The sequence below is a fragment of the Hyla sarda genome, chromosome 9 (genome assembly GCF_029499605.1).
Source record: "Hyla sarda isolate aHylSar1 chromosome 9, aHylSar1.hap1, whole genome shotgun sequence".
Taxonomy (NCBI): Eukaryota; Metazoa; Chordata; class Amphibia; order Anura; family Hylidae; genus Hyla; species Hyla sarda.
In genome coordinates this window covers 40,788,281-40,808,336 of record NC_079197.1, presented here as the reverse complement: position 1 = coordinate 40,808,336, position 20,056 = coordinate 40,788,281, and the positions used below count along the sequence as shown (strand labels likewise).

Sequence of the window (20,056 nt, the reverse complement as noted above, 5' to 3'; positions counted from 1 at the left end):
CAAGCAGGGCTCTGTGCACTGAGGACAAGCAGGGCTCTGTACACTGAGGACAAGCAGGGCTCTGTACACTGAGGACAAGCAGGGCTCTGTACACTGAGGACAAGCAGGGTTCTGTACACTGAGGACAAGCAGGGCTCTGTGCACTGAGGACAAGCAGGGCTCTGTGCACTGAGGACAAGCAGGGCTCTGTACACTGAGGACAAGCAGGGCTCTGTACACTGAGGACAAGCAGGGCTCTGCACACTGAGGACAAGCAGGGCTCTGTGTACTGAGGACAAGCAGGGCTCTGTACACTGAGGATAAGCAAGGATCTGTACGCTGAGGACAAGCAGGGCTCTGTGCACTGAGGACAAGCAGGGCTCTGGACACTGAGGACAAGCAGGGCCCTGTACACTGAGGACAATCAGGGTTCTGTACACTGAGGACAAGCAGGGTTCTGTACACTGAGGACAAGCAGGGCTCTGTGCACTGAGGACAAGCAGGGCTCTGTACATTGAGGACAAGCAGGGCTCTGTACACTGAGGACAAGCAGGGCTCTGTACACTGAGGACAAGCAGGGCTCTGTGTACTGAGGACAAGCAGGGCTCTGTACACTGAGGATAAGCAAGGATCTGTACGCTGAGGACAAGCAGGGCTCTGTGCACTGAGGACAAGCAGGGCTCTGGACACTGAGGACAAGCAGGGCCCTGTACACTGAGGACAATCAGGGTTCTGTACACTGAGGACAAGCAGGGTTCTGTACACTGAGGACAATCAGGGATCTGTACACTGAGGACAAGCAGGGCTCTGTACACTGAGGACAAGCAGGGCTCTGTGCACTGAGGACAAGCAGGGTTCTGTACACTGAGGACAAGCAGGGTTCTGTGCACTGAGGACAAGCAGTATATGTTACAAATATACATATAATGGTATTATCTACATTATATTTAAAAAAATTTCTAATGACAGGTACATTTTAAAGTTAAATCTAAATCCTTATATAATAACTGTCCAAAATATAAAATAGGGGAAAAACACCCATAGAATAAGGCATTGTAAAAGGCTTTGGTCTATTCAAAATATGTAACAAAGCTTCCCACCTTCCATGTAGCAGTTAAATTAATGTGTTATGTGATATTTCTTATAATGTATTTTTATGTGGCAGCCCCCTGAGGTAGGGACAGGTATACTTTAATGTGGTAATCGGTGGTGCTCTAATATTGTATTCCACTTTCTTACTAGTCTAATTTAGCACACTTGATTTGCCACACTGGGTGCGAGTAATAGAACACCCCCAAAAGAGGTCTGCTCACCTTGTTTGATTGTACAAGAGACACAATTTCAATAAAAAAAAAAACTGATGAAGCAAGGGGAGCCTTGCGAAACACGTTGTCTCTGTATGTATTTTACCCAATAAACCTGTTTGGTTTTACCTCTGTGCATTTCTGACAGGTAGCCACCTTGTGGCGCCGAATTGCTATCCACACCAGCGAGGGGTGCACTCCTCTCCGTACCTTTGAAAACCACTATATAGGCACAGTACAGGTGGTGCAACCTTCCAGGTATTGGTGTTGGAGCGTGGCCAGATGAGAAGTACAGCAAGTCTGAAGGGAAGTAGAGTCCCGGTTTGTGTGGCATGATCCACCATGCAAAGAAAGTGATGTATTAATCACAGAGGCCTTTTATTGTAAAACCAAACACAACCTATCAAGATGCTTAGCAGCCCCTTTGTTCATCTGACGAAGGGGTTTCAAAGCCCTGAAATGGGTTTTGTATAGTATTACAATAAAAGACCTCTGTGACTGATACATCATACTCTCTGCCTCTGGATCGTGGCACAAACACCAGGACTCTTTCTCTTCAGACTCGCTCTTTTTACTTTCATTAAATTTTTTCTCATCTACCCTTTTTGTAGCTTTACTTCCTTTTCAGACCTCTTCTTTTGCCACATTCTCTCCCACTTATTTTGAAACAAGGAGCTTAATCATTTTAGCTTCCTGTCATTTCAGGAAATCCACTGACAGTGTCAGCCCATGCTTTCTGCAATTAAAAGGACCATAGATAATCATGTTTCAGCTGCATGGGGCACTAGTGGCTTGAATATAAATAGAATATTCATCTAAGAGTAAAAAAAAGTTGGTAGAAGCAGAATAAAATAATATTTCTCTATATTTTATCCTGTTTGCATGGTTTTGAAAGCTGCGTTGGCATACAAGACAACTCATAAATTAATTACCTGAAAGTACCAGGCCCCTGAATTCTTTCTTCAGAGGAATTGATTTAATTCTGACAAGTGCTGGAGATGTGAAGAACATGCGGGTACAATATCTCAACCTTTCTGGATTGAGCTAAAGACGGTTATAAAACACAATTTGTGCCTGCAACTTTGACCTCTCCCCAGAACTAATCTTTCTCTGGATAACAACTTCACACCTAATAAACAGGATCTCACTATATACCTCTGTATATCAGTGAAGCTACTTATATCTCTGAAATGTAGAAACAAAGATCCTCCTTAGTCTTCTGGGGAGACAAAGTTCAAGAAATATATAGGGTGGAAACTGACCTTTTGGCTTAGATCTTGTGTAGTATCTGTTCTTGTCAGTATGGTATCTGGTACATTCTGTATCTCTCTCTATCTGGGAACAATATATTGGGTGGATTTTTGGAATGGGGGGGGGGAGGTTACTCTGTACTCTTCAGTTATTTAAGGAAAACTGGCATATTTACCTACAAACTTTGCGACCATGGAAAACCTACATAAGCAAACAATCGATCTCTGAGAATACAATAAAATATAATGTGTCTCTATGGTCTGACCTTATTCCCTGATTTACGGTGTTTATACCACTACAAACGACTTCAATTGAACCTGTCACAAGACTAGTACATACCTACTCACCACCCCTATTAGAAGTTTCTAATTATTTCTTCCACGTTTATTATTTTTAGAGATGAGCGAATCTTTTAAAAATTAAATTCGACCAATTCGACCAATTTTCAGAAATTTTTTTGGTTCAATCCAAATTTATTTGCGGTGAATCGCTCTTAAATACTGCTATTTCTGGACTGCAGAGAGCCTCAGTAGGGGTGTAGAACACTTTGCCTTGCTGTTACACGCATAGGGTGTGTGCTGGGTTAGTGAAATAATACTGTTATTCAGTATGACATGCAGATCACAGGCGTCGCTATTAGAATCACTGTCGCAGAGTGGCATAATGAAAGAGCTTGGAGGTGGAATCAGTATGAGGAGACCATACAGTGGCTGAATGACACAGCGTGCAGGTCGTGACAGCATGAGGAGACCACATAGTAGCTGAATGACACAGCCTGGAGTATGCGGCAGCATCAGGAGAACATATAGTGGCCTAATGACACAGCCTGGAGGTGGCAGCAGCATGTGGAGAACATATAGTGGCTGAATGACTCAGCCTGGATTTGGCAGCAGCATATAGTGGCTGAATGACATAGCCTGGAGTTTGCGGCAGCATGAGGAGAACATATAGTGGCTGAATGACACAGCCTGGAGGTGGCAGAAGCATGATTAGACATATAGTGGCTGAATGACAAAGCCTGGAGTTGGCGGCAGCATGAGGAGACCAAATAGTGGCTGAATGACACAGCCTGGAGGGGGCGGCAGCATATAGTGGCTGAATGACACAGCCTGGTATAGGCAGCAGTATGAGGAGAACATATGGTGGCAGTATGAGAAAGTCTGGAGCTGGCATCAGCATGAGGAGAACATATGGTGGCAGAATGAGACAGCCTGGAGGTGGAATCAGTAGCATCAGGAGTCCTGAAAGTGACCCGGTGACATAGTGGGGTGGAGGTTGGCAATACCAGTACCTGGTGACAAAGGAGAACTTGGCATCAGATGTGTGGCATCAGGCGGGTGGCAGGATCAGAATAGTAGCTGAGGCAGGTAGGCAAAAGAAAACGGTCGCATTTGTAAAAGTGTTAGTGTGCACACATGGTATGCTGGAGGGGCACTGAGACTTGTCCGTGCCGAGGAGGCTGAGGACACAGCGGAGGATGAGCAGGTGAAATGACACACTGTCACAGGACCAACAGCCTGAGAGTGTGGAGGCAGAAGCAGCGTGACCTGTCCAAGTTGCTGTTGTGGCTGTGCAGGAACCACATTCACCCAGTGGGCCATAGAGGACATGTATTGTCCCTGACCGTAGTTACAACTCCACACGTTGGCTCTGCCGTGCACTTTGGTACACACCGACAGGCTCAAGGACTGGCCCACCTTCTGTTCCACGAAATTGTGCAGGGCTGGTACTGCTTTCTTTGCCAAGAAATGATGGCGTGGCACTCTCCACCTCGGCTCGGCACAAGCCATCAGTTTTCTGATGGGTGCAGAGTCCACCACTTGAAAAGGGAGGGTCTGCAGCACCAGCAATTTGGACAGGAGCACATTCAGCTTCTGCGCCGTTGGATGAGTGGGCGTATACTGTTGTCTCTTGGACATGGGTTCGTCGATGAATTGCTGGCAGAATTACTGACTCGAAGTAGGAGGAGCAGGAGCATCTGGAGTGACAGAAGAGGGGTATGACACACAGTTCCCTTCGGGCTGAGGTGGTGGAGCCTTGGCTGGCTGAAACAGGGAGAGGCGTGCCACTGGGTGATGCAGCAGGCTGGACCACCACATCAGAGCCACGGTTCTCCCAGTCCGCTTTATGGTGACGCTGCACATGTTGATGCAGGGCCTCAGTGCCAACATTGGGACCCTGGCCAGGCTTCACCTGCCAACTTATCATGCATGTCCTCTGGATGCTTGATGAAAAACTGCCACACCGCCAAGTAGCTGATTTTCCCACCAACAGTCCGCACTAATTGACTGCTACTGCCGCCGACTCCAGGAACCTGTTCCACTACCTCCCGGGAAGGTAGGCTGCTACGAAGCAGGTGGTCTACCCCGGCACATTTGGCTCCAGACTTTTCACTTCTGCCACCATGCAGACTGCCAACCATGCTACCACCTTGCTGGCTCAGCTGCTGCCTCATGGGCAACCTGCAACTCTCTTCTCCTGATGATGATGATGAAGCCCCTTCTGCACCCGGCTCCCATGTGCAATCGGCTTCATCATCGAATTGTGTCTGCGCGTCACTAATGTCCTCCTCAGGTTCCTCAACAGTGTCTGCTTCAGGATCCTGAACGCCCGCCTAGCGGAGGAAGCAGCAGATGTATCCTCCACTTCATGGCTGGGCAGTAGCTACTGACTGTCCTCTAGATCAGTGTTTCCCAACCCAGTCCTCAAGGCACACCAACATTCTGGGTTTTTTCAGTTACTACATTGGAATAGAACAGGAAAAAATTAAAATCCTGGACTGTTGGTGTGCCTTGAGGACTGGGTTGGGAAACACTGCTCTAGATCGTCCTTTACTAAATAGCGGAACTGAACCCACAGCATAAGATACTTTTGTGGTGGAGGGAACAGCATCGGACAGGCAATGGGAGGACAGGGACTGCTCCCGAGCCATGCCAACTGAGGGTTGTGTCTGAGGAACCCACCGACCGTTGTCTGGGGGTGTCAGATGTCACTTGTGATGAAGTGGATGACCGTGTAAACCAATCGATGATGGCAGATGGATTGATGGACACGACGGCTAGCTTATACCAGGAGCTCAGGCCTCATGCTGCGACTCCTGCTGCCACTCGCCCCTAGTCTGCTGTGACCTCTGCCTGATGAATTTAGGCCTCTGCCACTCCTCTGTGCACGTCCTGGCACTTCTCTTCCTAACATACTTAGTGCGTATATGAGGGGAGTACAATACTCTCCACGTCGCTTAAAACAGTATTTGTGTACAACACCAGCAGCTGTGTACTTTTGGCTGGTCTTTCACAGTATCTAGGCCCTTAAGACTTTAACAGGAACAAAATAGTACACCACTTAGATGTACGTATGTGGTATGCATTTATGAGGGGAGAACAATGCGCTCCAGTATGCTTAAAACAATATTTGTGTACAGCACCAGCAGAACACACCAGTGCTGGAGCACACAGTGGCTGTGTACTAAACCCAAAATTGCACTCTCTCTCAATCTCACTCCCTTCCCTATCAGTGCCTCTAGGCTGGCTTTGGGCTTGAGGTGAATCGCTGCTGTAAAAAAGCTTTTCTGTGCAACACACTGCCCTCTGGCCCTCTCTGTAATTGAACACTGCAGGGATTAGGCGGGGAATTGCTGCTGTAAAAATGCTTTTCTGTGCAACACACACTGCTCTCTGCCCATCTCTGTGCAACAGAACTCTGATGTGACTGGGAGGTGAATTGCTGCTGTAAAAATTATTTTCTGTGCAACAGCGCTGTCTGTCCCTCTCTCTCTCTCTCTCTGCAATAAAAGGCTGAAGTGACTGGCCGCAAGATGGTTGTGACATCACAGGGGTGATTGGCTGCTGATAGGCTGCATGCTGCATGTGATTCAGGGTCATCCCGCCTACCCATGTTCCCACCTTCCCAGGATTCCTTGCCCCATGTCCTCACATGTGGATCTGCCATTTTAGATGCCCTGGAGCCTGGACCGCGCTAAATGTATTTTAATGAACCAAATCGCAGCGATATTCGCGTTCGTTGCAAATCAAATTTTTACTGAAATTTGTATCGAATTCATCAGATTCAATTCGCTGATCCCTAATTATTTTATTACTGTCTGAGACATAAAATGTTATTATGCTCTTTATTTGTTGCTATTTAGCTGGATATATTATCCTTACCGCATGAGGCCTGGGTGCCTTGGCAGTTGCATTGGTACAATATGTATGTCTTTCCTGATGAACTGATTAAAAAAATCTGACATTGCAAATACATTGACTAAATAAAATACAATATATGTTTTAAACGTTTCAGTACCAGTAGAGACAAGTATTCTCCAGATTATTGGATATTCCAAATTACCAGATATATTGGTGTCACAATGGGGGAGATTCATGAAAACCTGTGCAGAATAAAATTGGAGCAGTTTCCCATAGTTACCAATCAGATTGCTTCTTTAATTTTTGGAGACTTTTTTCTAAAGTTAAAAATTAGGTTGCTTTGGGCAACTGGTCAACTTTTTCCCCCTGCACAGGTTTTGATAAATCCCAATGACTTTTTCTCTTTGGTGTAAATCCTGGAAGGATTTGTTACTGAAGATAGTTTTAACTTATTTATAAACATGAATTTTGGTTCCAGGAGTTAAGTGTAATTGAAGAGCCTGGGAGGGAAGGTCACCCCTATGCTCCGTCCTGAATGTTACCTGCGAGAGCCGGGAGCCCACCTCCAACACTAATTAAAAGCAACCCAGAGAGACCGTGGGTAGATGTGAAGGATATTGCTAAAGAGAACTGGATCTGACATGTTTTTCCTTCTGTGAAGTCAAACACTTAGTTGGTCTAATTTGGACCTAGAACTATAGCAAGAATTAACCAGTTTGAGTTCAAGTTGTTGAGCATATTTAAGAAACCATGAGCATTCTACTCTGAGTTTTGAAAGATTGTGATTTACATAGTTGCGTGACATCTATCTCACGCGACAAAGACCCTAATATTTGCCTGTTATTTCCTTATGCATTTCAGCAACTAATATGGTGGGCTATACAAAATAAGGGTACGCTCACACATACTTACTTGCTGCAGATTTCATTCTGCAGATAATTGTCTTAAAAGAATAAAATCTACAGCCTGAGATTAACAACAAATATAGTAGATGTATACACCTCCTTATATTGTGCACTGTATTGCAGGCAAAACTTCTACACCCTGTTCCAAATTATTATGCAAATTATATTTTTCTCATTTGCCTAAATAATTAATGTAAATAACAGTCAGCATAATTCTCATGTTATCAACTATTAAAAGTACAATTCAAATTATATTGAACAAACCTCCTAATGATAACTGTAACAGTCCGGACAGGAGACTGGAGGTGGATCCACTGGACCAGAGGGGTGATGGCGTGGGCCGTACCCAGGGAATGGAATCTAAGGAGCTTCTGGTCTTCACCAGGGCCCGCCGCAAAGCGGGATGGTCTTGCTGTGGCTGGTAGGCCCCAGGTCGTTCCACCAGATAGCGACTCGACCCATCTGGTTGCTGAGATATGCATGGTACAGGAGGAACAGGCAGAAGCGTAGTCAGACGTAGCAAAGGTCAGGGCAGGCGGCACAGGATCAGAAGCGGTAGTCACTAGCAACAGGTCAAGGCAGGCAGCACAGGTTCAGAGGCGGAGGTCACAGGCAAGGGTCGGCAACTGGTAGGGAACACTATAATGGTATGGAACGCTTTCTCTCGGCACGAGGCACAAAGATCCGGCAAGGGCAGGAAGGGACAGGGAACATTTATAGGCACTTTGGGCCAGGCACCAATTAATGGTGCGCTGGCCCTTTAAATTTCATGAAGCCCCAGAGAGCGGGGATGCGCACGTCGGGGGACAGAGAGGATGCATGGAGCCGCAGGAGGTAAGGGGCGGCATCGGAATGCGGCGCGTGTGCGGGGACCTCCCGCCACGCTAACCGCATTCCTGACAGGGCAGTGTGTCTGACCGGGACGCGCAGGGGCGCTGGGGACTGGGACTGAGGCAGTGGGCGCTCCGGTCAGGGAGCGGGGACCGGAGCGCTGACTGTAACAATAACAGTATTTTTTTTAAACATAAACTTACAATGCCCTGTTTCAAATTATTACGCACAATAAGTTTATAAACACTTTATAGGTTTTAAGACCCCTTAAGAACATAAGACCCCTTATTTGACAGCAGCTTCACAAGTCTTGCATCCATTGATAGCAATAGTAAAGAATAGACGGACGTCACTCACCACGTCACTCTGACAAGCTGCGTCCCTGAACCTGTCCGTGTACACCCCTGGCTAATGCACCCAAGAAAATAAAAGAAACATAGCACTGAATCCCGGTGAGTGACGTCCTTCTATTCTTTACTATTGGTATAAAAGAAGACTAGTTTTCAAGGGACTTGGAACCCGAGGGGTTACAGTGTTAACCGGCTGCCGAGTTACTTCTTGATTGATGTATACACGTGAGCTGTGCTAAGCGCTAGGGGACAGGATTGTTTATCGTAAGGGTTAGCGGTGCCGACTATCTTTTTCTCTGTGCAAGCTTGCATCCATTGAACTTGTGAGTTTTTGGACAGTTTCTGCTTGAATTTGTTTGCAAGATGTCAGAATAGCCTCCTTTTTGGATGTAAACTGCCTTCCACTCTCATAGATCTTTTGCTTTAGGATGCTCCAAAGGTTCTCAATAGGATTGAGGTCAGGGGAGGATGGAGGCCACACCATGACTTTCTCTCCTTTTAACCCCATGATGCAGAGGTATTCTTTGCAGCATGAGATGGTGCATTGTCATGCATGAAGATGATTTTATTATGGAAAGCATAGTTCTGTACCAGGGAAGAAAATGGTCAGTCAGAAACTCCACATACTTTGCAGAGGTCATCTTTACCAGCTCCAGTTCTGACCAGCTCTCTTGCCATGATTCTTGCCAAAACATGACTCCACCACTGCTTTGCTGACGTCGCAGCCTTGTTGGAACAGGGTGGCCGTCCACCAACCATCCACTACTTCATCCATCTGGACCATCCAGGGTTGCACGGCACTCATCAGTGAACAGGACTGTTTGTAAATTAGTCTTCATGTGTTTTTATGCCCAATGCAGCCATTTCGCTTGTGAGCACCACAGTCTTAGTGGTGGCTAAAGACTCCAGATGCACCAGCAGCTTCAAATATCTGTTTGCTGCTATGTAATGGTATTTTAGCAGTTGCTCTCTTGATCCAAAGCATGGATCTGGCAGAAATATTCCTCAATTATCCTCTGCACAAACCATCAGTGCTCTGAATCAGTCACAAGTCTCTTAATAGTGCGATGATCACGCTTAAGTTTCTGTGAATGATTTAATGTTTTCATACCTCGTCCACGGCATTGAACTTTTTTTTGGCAGCAGAGAGATCCTTTTTCTTCCTCATATTGCTTGAAAATGGTGTCCGCTTAATAATGTGGAACACCCACCTTTAGTAGTTTTTCCTTAAATTGGGCTCACCTGGCAATCTAATTATCACAGGTGTCCGAGATTGTCTTCAGTGATCAAAAGAGTCACAATGCCATCCATGAGTTAAACTAAAAAACTAAATATTTAATCTTTGTGACACTTAAATAGAATTTGCATAATAATTTGGAACAGGGTTTATAGACATTACATTTGAAAGGAAATACGGTATGACCTAAGCTACACACAAGTTTTGTTTGACATGAATTTACAATTTTATAATTTTTTGGCATTAATATCTTTTAGCAACAATCATTGTTGTTTTTCGTATATATTTTTTGGCCCGGTCGAGCGGAATGTATCCTGATTAATTGTTTTTGTCTCAGACCCTGATTGGGGGTAGACAAGTGGAATACAAGGACAATCATTGAGGGGGCGGGGCGTGACGTCACACGGGGGCGGGGTCGTGACGTCACGATCTTACGTTCCCGTGGTCGGGAGCCAGACCTACAGCGCTTCCGGAGCAGTAACAGGTGGGTGCTGCAGGCTCTATTGCGGGGGTCCCCAGCGGCGGGACCCCCGCGATCAGACATCTTATCCCCTATCCTTTGGATAGGGGATAAGATGTCTTCGGGTGGAGTACCCCTTTAAGCTTTATAATCCTATTAAAAGTTAAGTTTTAGTGTTTTTTTCTTCGTTGATACTTATTTGTTGACACACTATAAAGATTATAGTACGGTGATTTCTTCTTTAATTTACAATATAGTTGTGTGCATAAACCCTTATCTATTTCTGGTATATAAAGGGTATTCCCACCATTCAAAAAAAAAAAAGGCTTCATATCTCCTTTCCATTCAATGCGCAAATGGACAGTGTACCCAGCAAAATGCAACTTGGTTTTCTGAGGGGTATTTTAGTAGTTCCATCAGTGTTTTTTTTCTTTTTTTTTAGGCGAAGACCTGCTTTCTTTTTTTTATAGGGTCTCTCTCTTAAGGGTATGTTCACACGGCAGATTATCCATGCAGAATTCTCCTGGAATATTCCGCACAGATATTCTGATGCAATAGAGTCCAATTTGTTTCATTGGGATTCTGCTGCACTGTGCACACAGCAGAATTTACTTGTCTGTACTTTTTGCACATTCTGCTTGGAAATGCATTCCCATCTATGAGACCATGCATTTCGTGTTTTCTGGGCAGGCATTCCGTACATTTTCGGCCATGTGAACCCAGCCTAACTCTCCTATGCAGTGAGACAATGCATACGTGGTTTCAAAGGTCTCATTGCACAGGGTGGGCATATGCAGTGAAAACCACTGTGCCTACAAGCTTATAAGATCCTCATCATCCTGCATGTGCTGCTCAGCTGTGTTCAGAGCCACTGCCAAGTGTACGCTGGAAAAAAAAAGCCATTTCAACTACTAATGAGGACTTTTTGGAGAAAAATGTTGAGATCCGGGAGAAGAGTGGAGACACAGGGGGCTAATGGGAAATGTAGTGTTCCAGAAGCCATTGGTGGTTACCTGTACTGAACAGCAGGATCACCCTGTTTACTCAGTGATGATGAAAAGACTAAAAGACACGAAGGGGAATGGAACTGAATACACAAAGGAGATCACATAGTAAGCATATTAGGGCGTGTGGCAGCATATTTCAAGTAGCTAACAAGGTATAAGAAACAAAAAAAATATATTCTAGTCCACTCTCTAAGATTATATCCAAATATTTTCCCACCATTCTGATGCCTTAAAAGGGCTACTTTTTTCATATAAACTGGCTCCAGAAAGTTATACAGATATGTAAATTACTTCTATGAAAAATCTTAACCCTTCCAGTACTTATCAGCTGCTGTATACTGAGGAGGAAGTTCTGACCACAGAATAGGAGAAAATTCCCATAGCAAACCTCTCCTGCTCTGGACAGTTATTGACATGGACAGAGGTGGCAGCAGAGAGCACTGTGGTCAGACAGAAAAGAACAACTCAACTTCCTGTGGAGCATTCAGCAGCTGATAGGTCCTGGAAGGATTAAGATTTTTTAATAGAAGTAATTTATAAATCTGTGTAATGTTCTGGCACCAGTTGATTTGGAAAACAAATTTGACCAGAGTACCCATTTACATTCCTATTTCTAGATTTGTAATAAAGGAGACATGTTGGAAGAAATTTTTTTTTGCATATTACTAATGACAAGGTATTTCAGGCAGTAAAAAAAAATAAAGAGATACATACAGTCATGGCCGTAAATGTTGACACCTCTGAATTTTTTCAAGGAAATTAAGTATTTCTCACAGAAAAGGATTGCAGTAACACATGTTTTGCTATAAACATGTTTTTTCCCTTTGTGTGTATTGGAACTAAACCAAAAAAGGGAGGAAAAAAAAGCAAATTGGACATAATGTCACACCAAACTCCAAAAATGGTCTGGGCAAAATTATTGGCACCTGTAACTTAATATTTGGATGCACACACTTTGAAAAAATTACTGAAATCAGTTGCTTCCTATAGCCATCAATAAGCTTCTTACACCTCTCAGCCGGGATGTTGGACCACTCTTCCTTTGCAAACTGCTCCAGGTCTCTCTTATTGGAAGGCACCTTTTCCCAACAGCAATTTTAAGATCTCTCCACAGGTGTTATATGGGATTTAGATCTGGACTCATTGCTGGCCACTTCAGAACTCTCCAGTGCTTTGTTGCCATCCATTTCTGGGTGCTTTATGATGTATGTTTGGGGTCATTGTTCTGCTGGAAGCCCCAAGATCTCGGACGCAAACCCAGCTTTCTGACACTGGGCTGTGCAGTGTGATCCAAAATCCGTTGGTAATCCTCAGATTTCATGATGCCTTACACAAGGCAACCAGTGCCAGAGGCAGCAAAACAACCCCAAAACATCACCATATTTCACTGCAGGTACTGTGTTCATTACTTTGTAGGCCTCATTTCATTTTCGGTAAACAGTAGAATGATGTGCTTTACCAAAAAGCTCTATCTTGGTCTCATCTGTCCACACAACGTTTTCTCAGAAGGATTTTGGCTTACTTAAGTTCATTTTGGCAAAATGTAGTCTTGCTTTTTTAGGTCTCTGTGTCAGCAGTGGGGTCCTCCTGGGTCTCCTACCATAGCATTTCATTTCATTTAAATGACGACGGATATTCAAGCTGTCCAAGCTGACTCAGGGAGCATCAGCGTCAGCGCAAACTCTTTTTGGAACTTGTTTGGGGCTGCTTATACACCATCCGGACTATCCTGCTTGACACCTTTCATCAATTTGTCTCTTCTGTCCATGCCCAGGGAGATTAGCTACAGTGCCATGGGTTACAAACTTTTTGATAATGCTGTGCACTGTGGACAAAGGCAAATCTAGATTTCTGGAGATGGACTTGTAACCATAAGATTGTTGATATTTTCCCACTATTTTGGTTCTCAAGTCCTCAGACAGTTCTCTTCTCCTCTTTCTGTTGTTCATGCTTAGTGTGGCACACTCAGACACACAATGCAAAGACTAAGTGAACTTCTCTCCTTTTTATCTGCTTTCAGGTGTGATTTTTATATTGCCCACACCTGTTACTTGCCCCAGGTGAGTTTAAAGGAGCATCACATGCTTGAAACAATCTTATTTATCCACAATTTTGAAAGGGTGCCAATAATTTTGTCCAGCCATTTTGGGAGTTTGGAGTGACATTATGTCCAATTTGCTTTTTTCTCCTCCCTTTTTTGGTTTAGTTCCAATACACACAAAGGGAATAAACATATGTATAGCAAAACATGTGTTACTGCAATCCTTTTCTGTGAGAAATACTTAATTTTCTAGAAAAATTTCAGCTGTACCAACATTTACGCCCATGATTGTACCTGCCGTCACTCCCCCGGTGCCTACGGTAACCCGCTCCAGCCTTTACCACGATCCTCTTTCTGTTGCCGGTGGTTGGTGAGTCATACTGCACTCCCACCTCGGCTGCGATAGGCTGAGCGGCAGTGTGACGTTTTCGGCCCCGGCACCAGGTTCACGGCGGAGGCTGGAGCGGGTTATTGGAGTCACCGGTGGAGCAACATGAATGGAGGGGGCGTGGCGTGACATCATGTCCCAGTCCCGGAGGTTTCCGAAACTGAAGATTCAGCACCCGCATAGAAAGCGGGTGCTGCAGGGGGATCACGGGGGGTCTCAGCGGCGGGCTCCCCACGATCAGACATCTTTTGCCTATTTTTTGGTAAATAAATAATAATATTGTGGAATCTGTTGTGTGTTGTTCAGCTAAGGTTTTTTCTAATTTTAATACCTTCTAAGGACTAAATGTTATTTATAAATGTCTTGATACATAAAAACCATATAATTCAAAGATGGTGTACTTTCTTTTTTTTATGTGACTGTACATTTACTTACTAACAATGTTAACATAAAGTACATACTCTAATAATCTTTTAATGAAATCCATATTATTCACCTATAACATATAGGGGCTTATCTCGGACTCCTTCTCTGTGTCTGCCCTGATTTATGTGTTCCTTGTTTATTAGCCAGTCACATCATTGCCATGGTCACAGCAGTAGAAGACAAATGTGCTGACGGAGGGAAATAACTTATGATTATGTTAATTACCTTAGGACAATGTCAGTGTCAGGACGTAAGGAAGAAAAAGCAAACAAGAGCCACCAGCATTGAACTACTGGAACTGCTCCATAGTGAGCCCCTTTCTCCCCAGAATGTAATTGCTTGTAGTAGTTTGGACATGTATCATGCATATTCATTAGAGAATGCATTTCATCCCATTAATCTGTAGATAATGTAGCTACACACATGCACATATACTATATATGATCAAACAACAATACAGAAATATTCAATTTCGAAAAATTGATATTTATGCCCATGAGAAAGGTTAGACAGCTAGATTATTGTAGGTCAACTAATATACTTCACAGGTTTGTTACAAATATTACTTCTCTACACTTGGCAGGTTTAGGGCTAGATTTCCACAAAAAAATTTTTTTTTTTTGCAATTTTCTTTAACCCCTAAGGAAACAGCCCATTTTGGCCTTAAATGGGCACTGTCAGATTCAAAAACGTTTTATATGTTGTACATCTTAGCAAAATATTAAAAGGGGTATTCCAGGAAAAAAAACTTTACATATAAACTGGCACCAGAAAGTTAAACAGATTTTTAAATTACTTCTATTAAAAAATCTTAATCCTTCCAATAATTATCAGTTGCTGAATTTGAGTTGTTCTTTTCTGTCTGGCAACAGTGCTCTCTGCTGACATCTCTGTTTGACTCGGGAACTGCACAGAGTAGAAGAGGTTTGCTATGGGGATTTGCTTCTACTCTGGACAGTTCCCGAGACAGGTGTCATCAGAGAGCACTTAGACAGAAAAGAACAACTCAACTTCAGCAGCTCATAAGTACTGAAAGGATTAAGATTTTTTAATAGAAGTAATTTACAAATCTGTTTAACTTTCTGGAGCCAGTTCATTTATTAAAAAAAGTTTTTTCCTGGAATACCCCTTTAACCTTTCTAATATACTTCATAAGATAATTTTATTTCCTTTTCATAGACATCATGGCTTTGTCCAAGCTGAAGCACAGACATTGACAAAGTCCAGTAAGGGAGGGTGGCCTAGTGCTCCTCTGTGCTCTCTCCTGTCTAATAGTACTCCTCTGTGCTTTCTATTGTCTGATAGCACTCCTCTGTGCTCTCTCCTGTCTGATAGGACTCCTCATTGCTCTCTCCTGTCTGATAGTATCCCTCTGTGCTCTCTCCTGTCTGATAGCACTCCTCATTGCTCTCTCCTGTCTGATAGCACTCCTCTGTGCTCTCTCCTGTCTGATAGCACTCATCTGTGCTCTCTCCTGTCTGATAGGACTCCTCTGTGCTCTCTCCTGTGTGATAGTATCCCTCTGTGCTCTCTCCTGTCTGATAGCACTCCTCATTGCTCTCTCCTGTCTGATAGCACTCCTCTGTGCTTTCTCCTGTCTGATTGGACTCCTCTGTGCTCTCTCCTGTCTGATAGTATCCCTCTGTGCTCACTCATGTCTGATAGCATTCCTCTGTGCTCTCTCCTGTATGATAGCACTCCTCTGTGCTCTCTCCTGTATGATAGCACTCCTCTGTGCTCTCTCCTGTGTGATAGTATCCCTCTGTGCTCTCTCCTGTCTTATAGGACTCCTCTGTGCTCTCTCCTGGCTGATAAGACTCCTCTGTGCTTTCTCCTGGCTGATAGTACTCATCTGTGCTCTATTTTGTCTGATAGGACTCCACTGTGCTCTCTCCTGTGTGATAGTATCCATCTGTGCTCTCTCCTGTCTGATAGCACTCCTCATTGCTCTCTCCTGTCTGATAGCACTCCTCTGTGCTCTCTCCTGTCTGATAGGACTCCTCTGTGCTCTCTCCTGTCTGATAGTATCCTTCTGTGCTCACTCCTGTCTGATAGCACTCCTCTGTGCTCTCTCCTGTCTGATAGTATCCCTCTGTGCTCACTCCTGTGTGATAGCACTCCTCATTGCTCTCTCCTGTCTGATAGCACTCCTCTGTGCTCTCTCCTGTCTGATAGGACTCGTCTGTGCTCTCTCCTGTCTGATAGTATCCCTCTGTGCTCACTCCTGTCTGATAGCACTCCTATGTGCTCTCTCATGTCTGATAGGACTCCTCTGTGCTCTCTCCTGTCTGATAGTATCCCTCTGTGCTCACTCCGGTGTGATAGCACTCCTCTGTGCTCTCTCCTGTCTGATAGTATCCCTCTGTGCTCACTCCTGTCTGATAGCATTCCTCTGTGCTCTCTCCTGTCTTATAGGACTCCTCTGTGCTCTCTCCTGTGTGATAGTATCCCTCTGTGCTCTCTCCTGTCTGATAGGACTCCTCTGTGCTCTCTCCTGGCTGATAAGACTCCTCTGGGCTTTCTCATGGCTGATAGTACTCCTCCGTGCTCTCTTTTGTCTGATAGGACAGGAGAGAGCACAGTGGAGTCCTATCAGACAGGATAGAGCACAGAGGAGTGCTAGCACACCCTCACTTACTGAACATTGTCCATGCCTGTGCTTCAGCTTGGACAAAGCCATGATTTTAAAACTCATGATTTCTATGAAAAGGAAATAACATTTCCATATCATTTATATAAGAAAGGTTAATGTTTTGCCAAGATTTACAACATATAAAAAGTTTTTGTAATTGACAGTGCCCAGGTACTGGTGCCAACAGATTTGTAAATTACTTCTATTAAAAAAATCTTAATCCTTCCAGTACTTATTAGTTACTTAATACTACAGAGGAAATTATTTTCTTTTTGGAACATAGAGCTCTCTGCTGACATCACGAGCACAGTGCTCTCTGCTGACATCTGTGTACATTTTAAGAACTGTCCAGAGTAGGAGAAAATTCCCAGAGCAAACATATGCTGTGCTGGACAGTTCCTAAAATGGACAGAGATGTCAGCAGAGAGCACTGTGCTCGTGATGTCAGCAGAGAGCTCTGTGTTCCAAAAAGAAAATTTCTGCTTTAGTATTCAGCAACTAATAAGTACTGGAAGGATTAAGATTTTTTAATAGAAGTAATTTACAAATCTGTCTGGCACTAGTTGATTTAAAAAAAAAAAAAAAAAAAAAAAAAAATATATATATATATATATATATATATATATATATATATATATATTTCCACCGGAGTACCCCTGTAAGGACAAAGCCAGTTGAATTTTTGCATTGTTTTTTCCACCTTGACTTCTAAAATTCATAACTTTTTTTATTTTTCCATCCACAGACCCATATAAGGGCTTGTGTTTTGCATGACCAATTGTACTTTGTAATGACACCTTTTATTTTACCATAAAATGTACAAACCCCCCCAAAAAAATTTGGGGGGGAAATTGAAAAGAAAAACATAATTTGGCAACTTTTGGAGAGTTTCGTTTTTACGCAGTGCACTTTACGGTAAAAATTACATGTTCTATTTATTCAATACGATTAAAACGATATCCATGTTTACACACTTTACTATTACTGTTCTACATAAAAAAAATCAAACTTTTTAAACAAATTTAGTATGTTTTAAAACTTTCTATTCTGACTCCTCTAAATTATTATTTTTCTGTATACGGGGTTGTATGCCCTATATACAAGGCTAATGTTTTGCATCTGTAGTTTTTATCGGTACCATTTTTGCGTATATGTAACTCTTTGATCACTTTTCATTTAATTTTTCTGGCAGCAATTTCTGATTTTTTTTTACCGTTTACGCCGTTCACTATAGAGGATCATTAACATTATATTTTGATAGTTCAGACATTTACACATGCACCGATACCAAATATGTTTATTCATTGTTTTTTACGTGTTTTGTAGTAAAATAAGGAAAATGGGGCCATTAAAATTTTTGTTGGGGTGGGGCTTTTTCCAATTTTTTTAAAAACTTTTTTTTCCAATTTATTTATTTATTAATATTTTTTATTTATTTATTTTTTTCAAACTTTTTACACTTTTTATGTCCCCATATGGAACTATTTGTTGCTATCATTGCAGATTGCAGATGCTGATCAGTGCTAGAAGCCAGACCAGAGAAGAAGATGCCGGGAGATCGGATTGTGGCAGGTGAGGGGACCTCTGTCCTCCATCCTGGATGATCGGATCCCTGCAGCCGTGCCGCTGACGATCCGATCATCCTTTCAAAGTACCAGATCTTCAGATGCCGGAATAGGTATTGATCAATGGTATCTGAAGGTTAGGAATAGATGATCTGTACTGAACAGGAAGTGTAAGGCCTAGCGGTCTGACGGAAAACAGCTAGATTTGTAGATTATTTTATAATATAAATAGCAAAGTGGAAAATTGGAAAAATGTCAATAAAGAATGCAGCACAAAAGTGCACAAATAAAATAAATATATATATGTTTAACATAGACACTTGATTTTAAGGCTTCCTGTAGGATAGTATTGTAAAATCAACATACACAGAATCTTGTTTGCTGTGTTTTGGTGCCATTAGTAAGGCTTGTGTAGTTTTATCGAAACAAAACGGGGGAGATTTATGAAAACCTGTGCAGGGGAAAAGTTGACCAGTTGCCTGAAACAACCAACCAGATCGCTTCTTCAATTTTTCAGAGGCCTTTTTTTTTTTTTAAATAAAAGAAGCAATCTGATTGGTTGCTATAGTCAACTGGACAACTTTTCCTCTGCACAGATTTTCATAAATCTCCCCAAATTTGCTTTGGTGTTTTCTCCCAAAAAAATACTCCAGAAAGCAAATGTAACAGCATAAAAACCACCACCATAGTTGTAAAAATGATACAAAAAACACTGGAAATTCATGGCATTTGTTAAAACAAATTTGAAGGGTACTTATGTCTTGTGACATGTCCTAGCAACATGTCAGACATCTTGATCATTGGGGGCCTTGGTCCTGAAACCCCTACCAATTGCTAAAAAAGAATATGCAGCAGCAGATAGATGAGCACTGTGCCTGTTCATTTCTGCTCATTCAGAGAGCTTTACAAACTGTGTGTGGATTCACAAAAAGTCCATAGACTTTCTATAGACATTCTGGAAGTTTTGCCTACTAGGGCTATAAAATAATAAACTACAATGTACTCACTTTGCCTGGTCTAGCATTGGCGCACACCAGGTGAGGTGCATCATCAGTGTAAGTAAACAGAGGCAGTGGGCAGACTGGAGAGCCACTGCTGTAGCAGGTGAGAGGAGTACAGTGTAGTTTACTATTTTATAACCCTAGTAGGTAGCAGTTTGATTTTCATCTAAATTGGTACACCACTTTAATGAATATGATGTAAAGCAGTCAAGAAAAATGCCTTCTCTATCCAAAGAATGAGCCACAAAGAGGGTTGATAAAGGGGTACTCCGCCCTAAGACATCTTATCCCCTATCCTTTTCCCTATCCTGGCACCCCCCGCAATTTCTGGCGAGGCACCACAGTCATCCGGTGCATGGAGCAAACTCTGCTCCGTGCCGGATTATGGGCTACCACCGCCATCACGCCCCCTCCATTCATGTCTATGGGAAGAGATGTGACGGCTAGCCCCATCCCATAGACATGAATGGAGGGGGCGTGACATGATGTTGCGAACACGGAAGCCTGGGGCTTCATGAAAGCCACAGTGCCAGCCTA

The 20,056-nt window shown here is 43.3% G+C and overlaps 1 non-coding gene across 1 annotated transcript; it reads left to right on the top strand.

The window, feature by feature from the left end:
• Positions 1-2,537: 2,537 nt before the first annotated feature.
• Positions 2,538-2,726, top strand: LOC130292165 (U2 spliceosomal RNA). Its single transcript, XR_008848092.1, has one exon. It is a non-coding gene; the product is annotated as a U2 spliceosomal RNA (small nuclear RNA).
• The last annotated feature ends 17,330 nt before the right edge of the window (positions 2,727-20,056 follow it).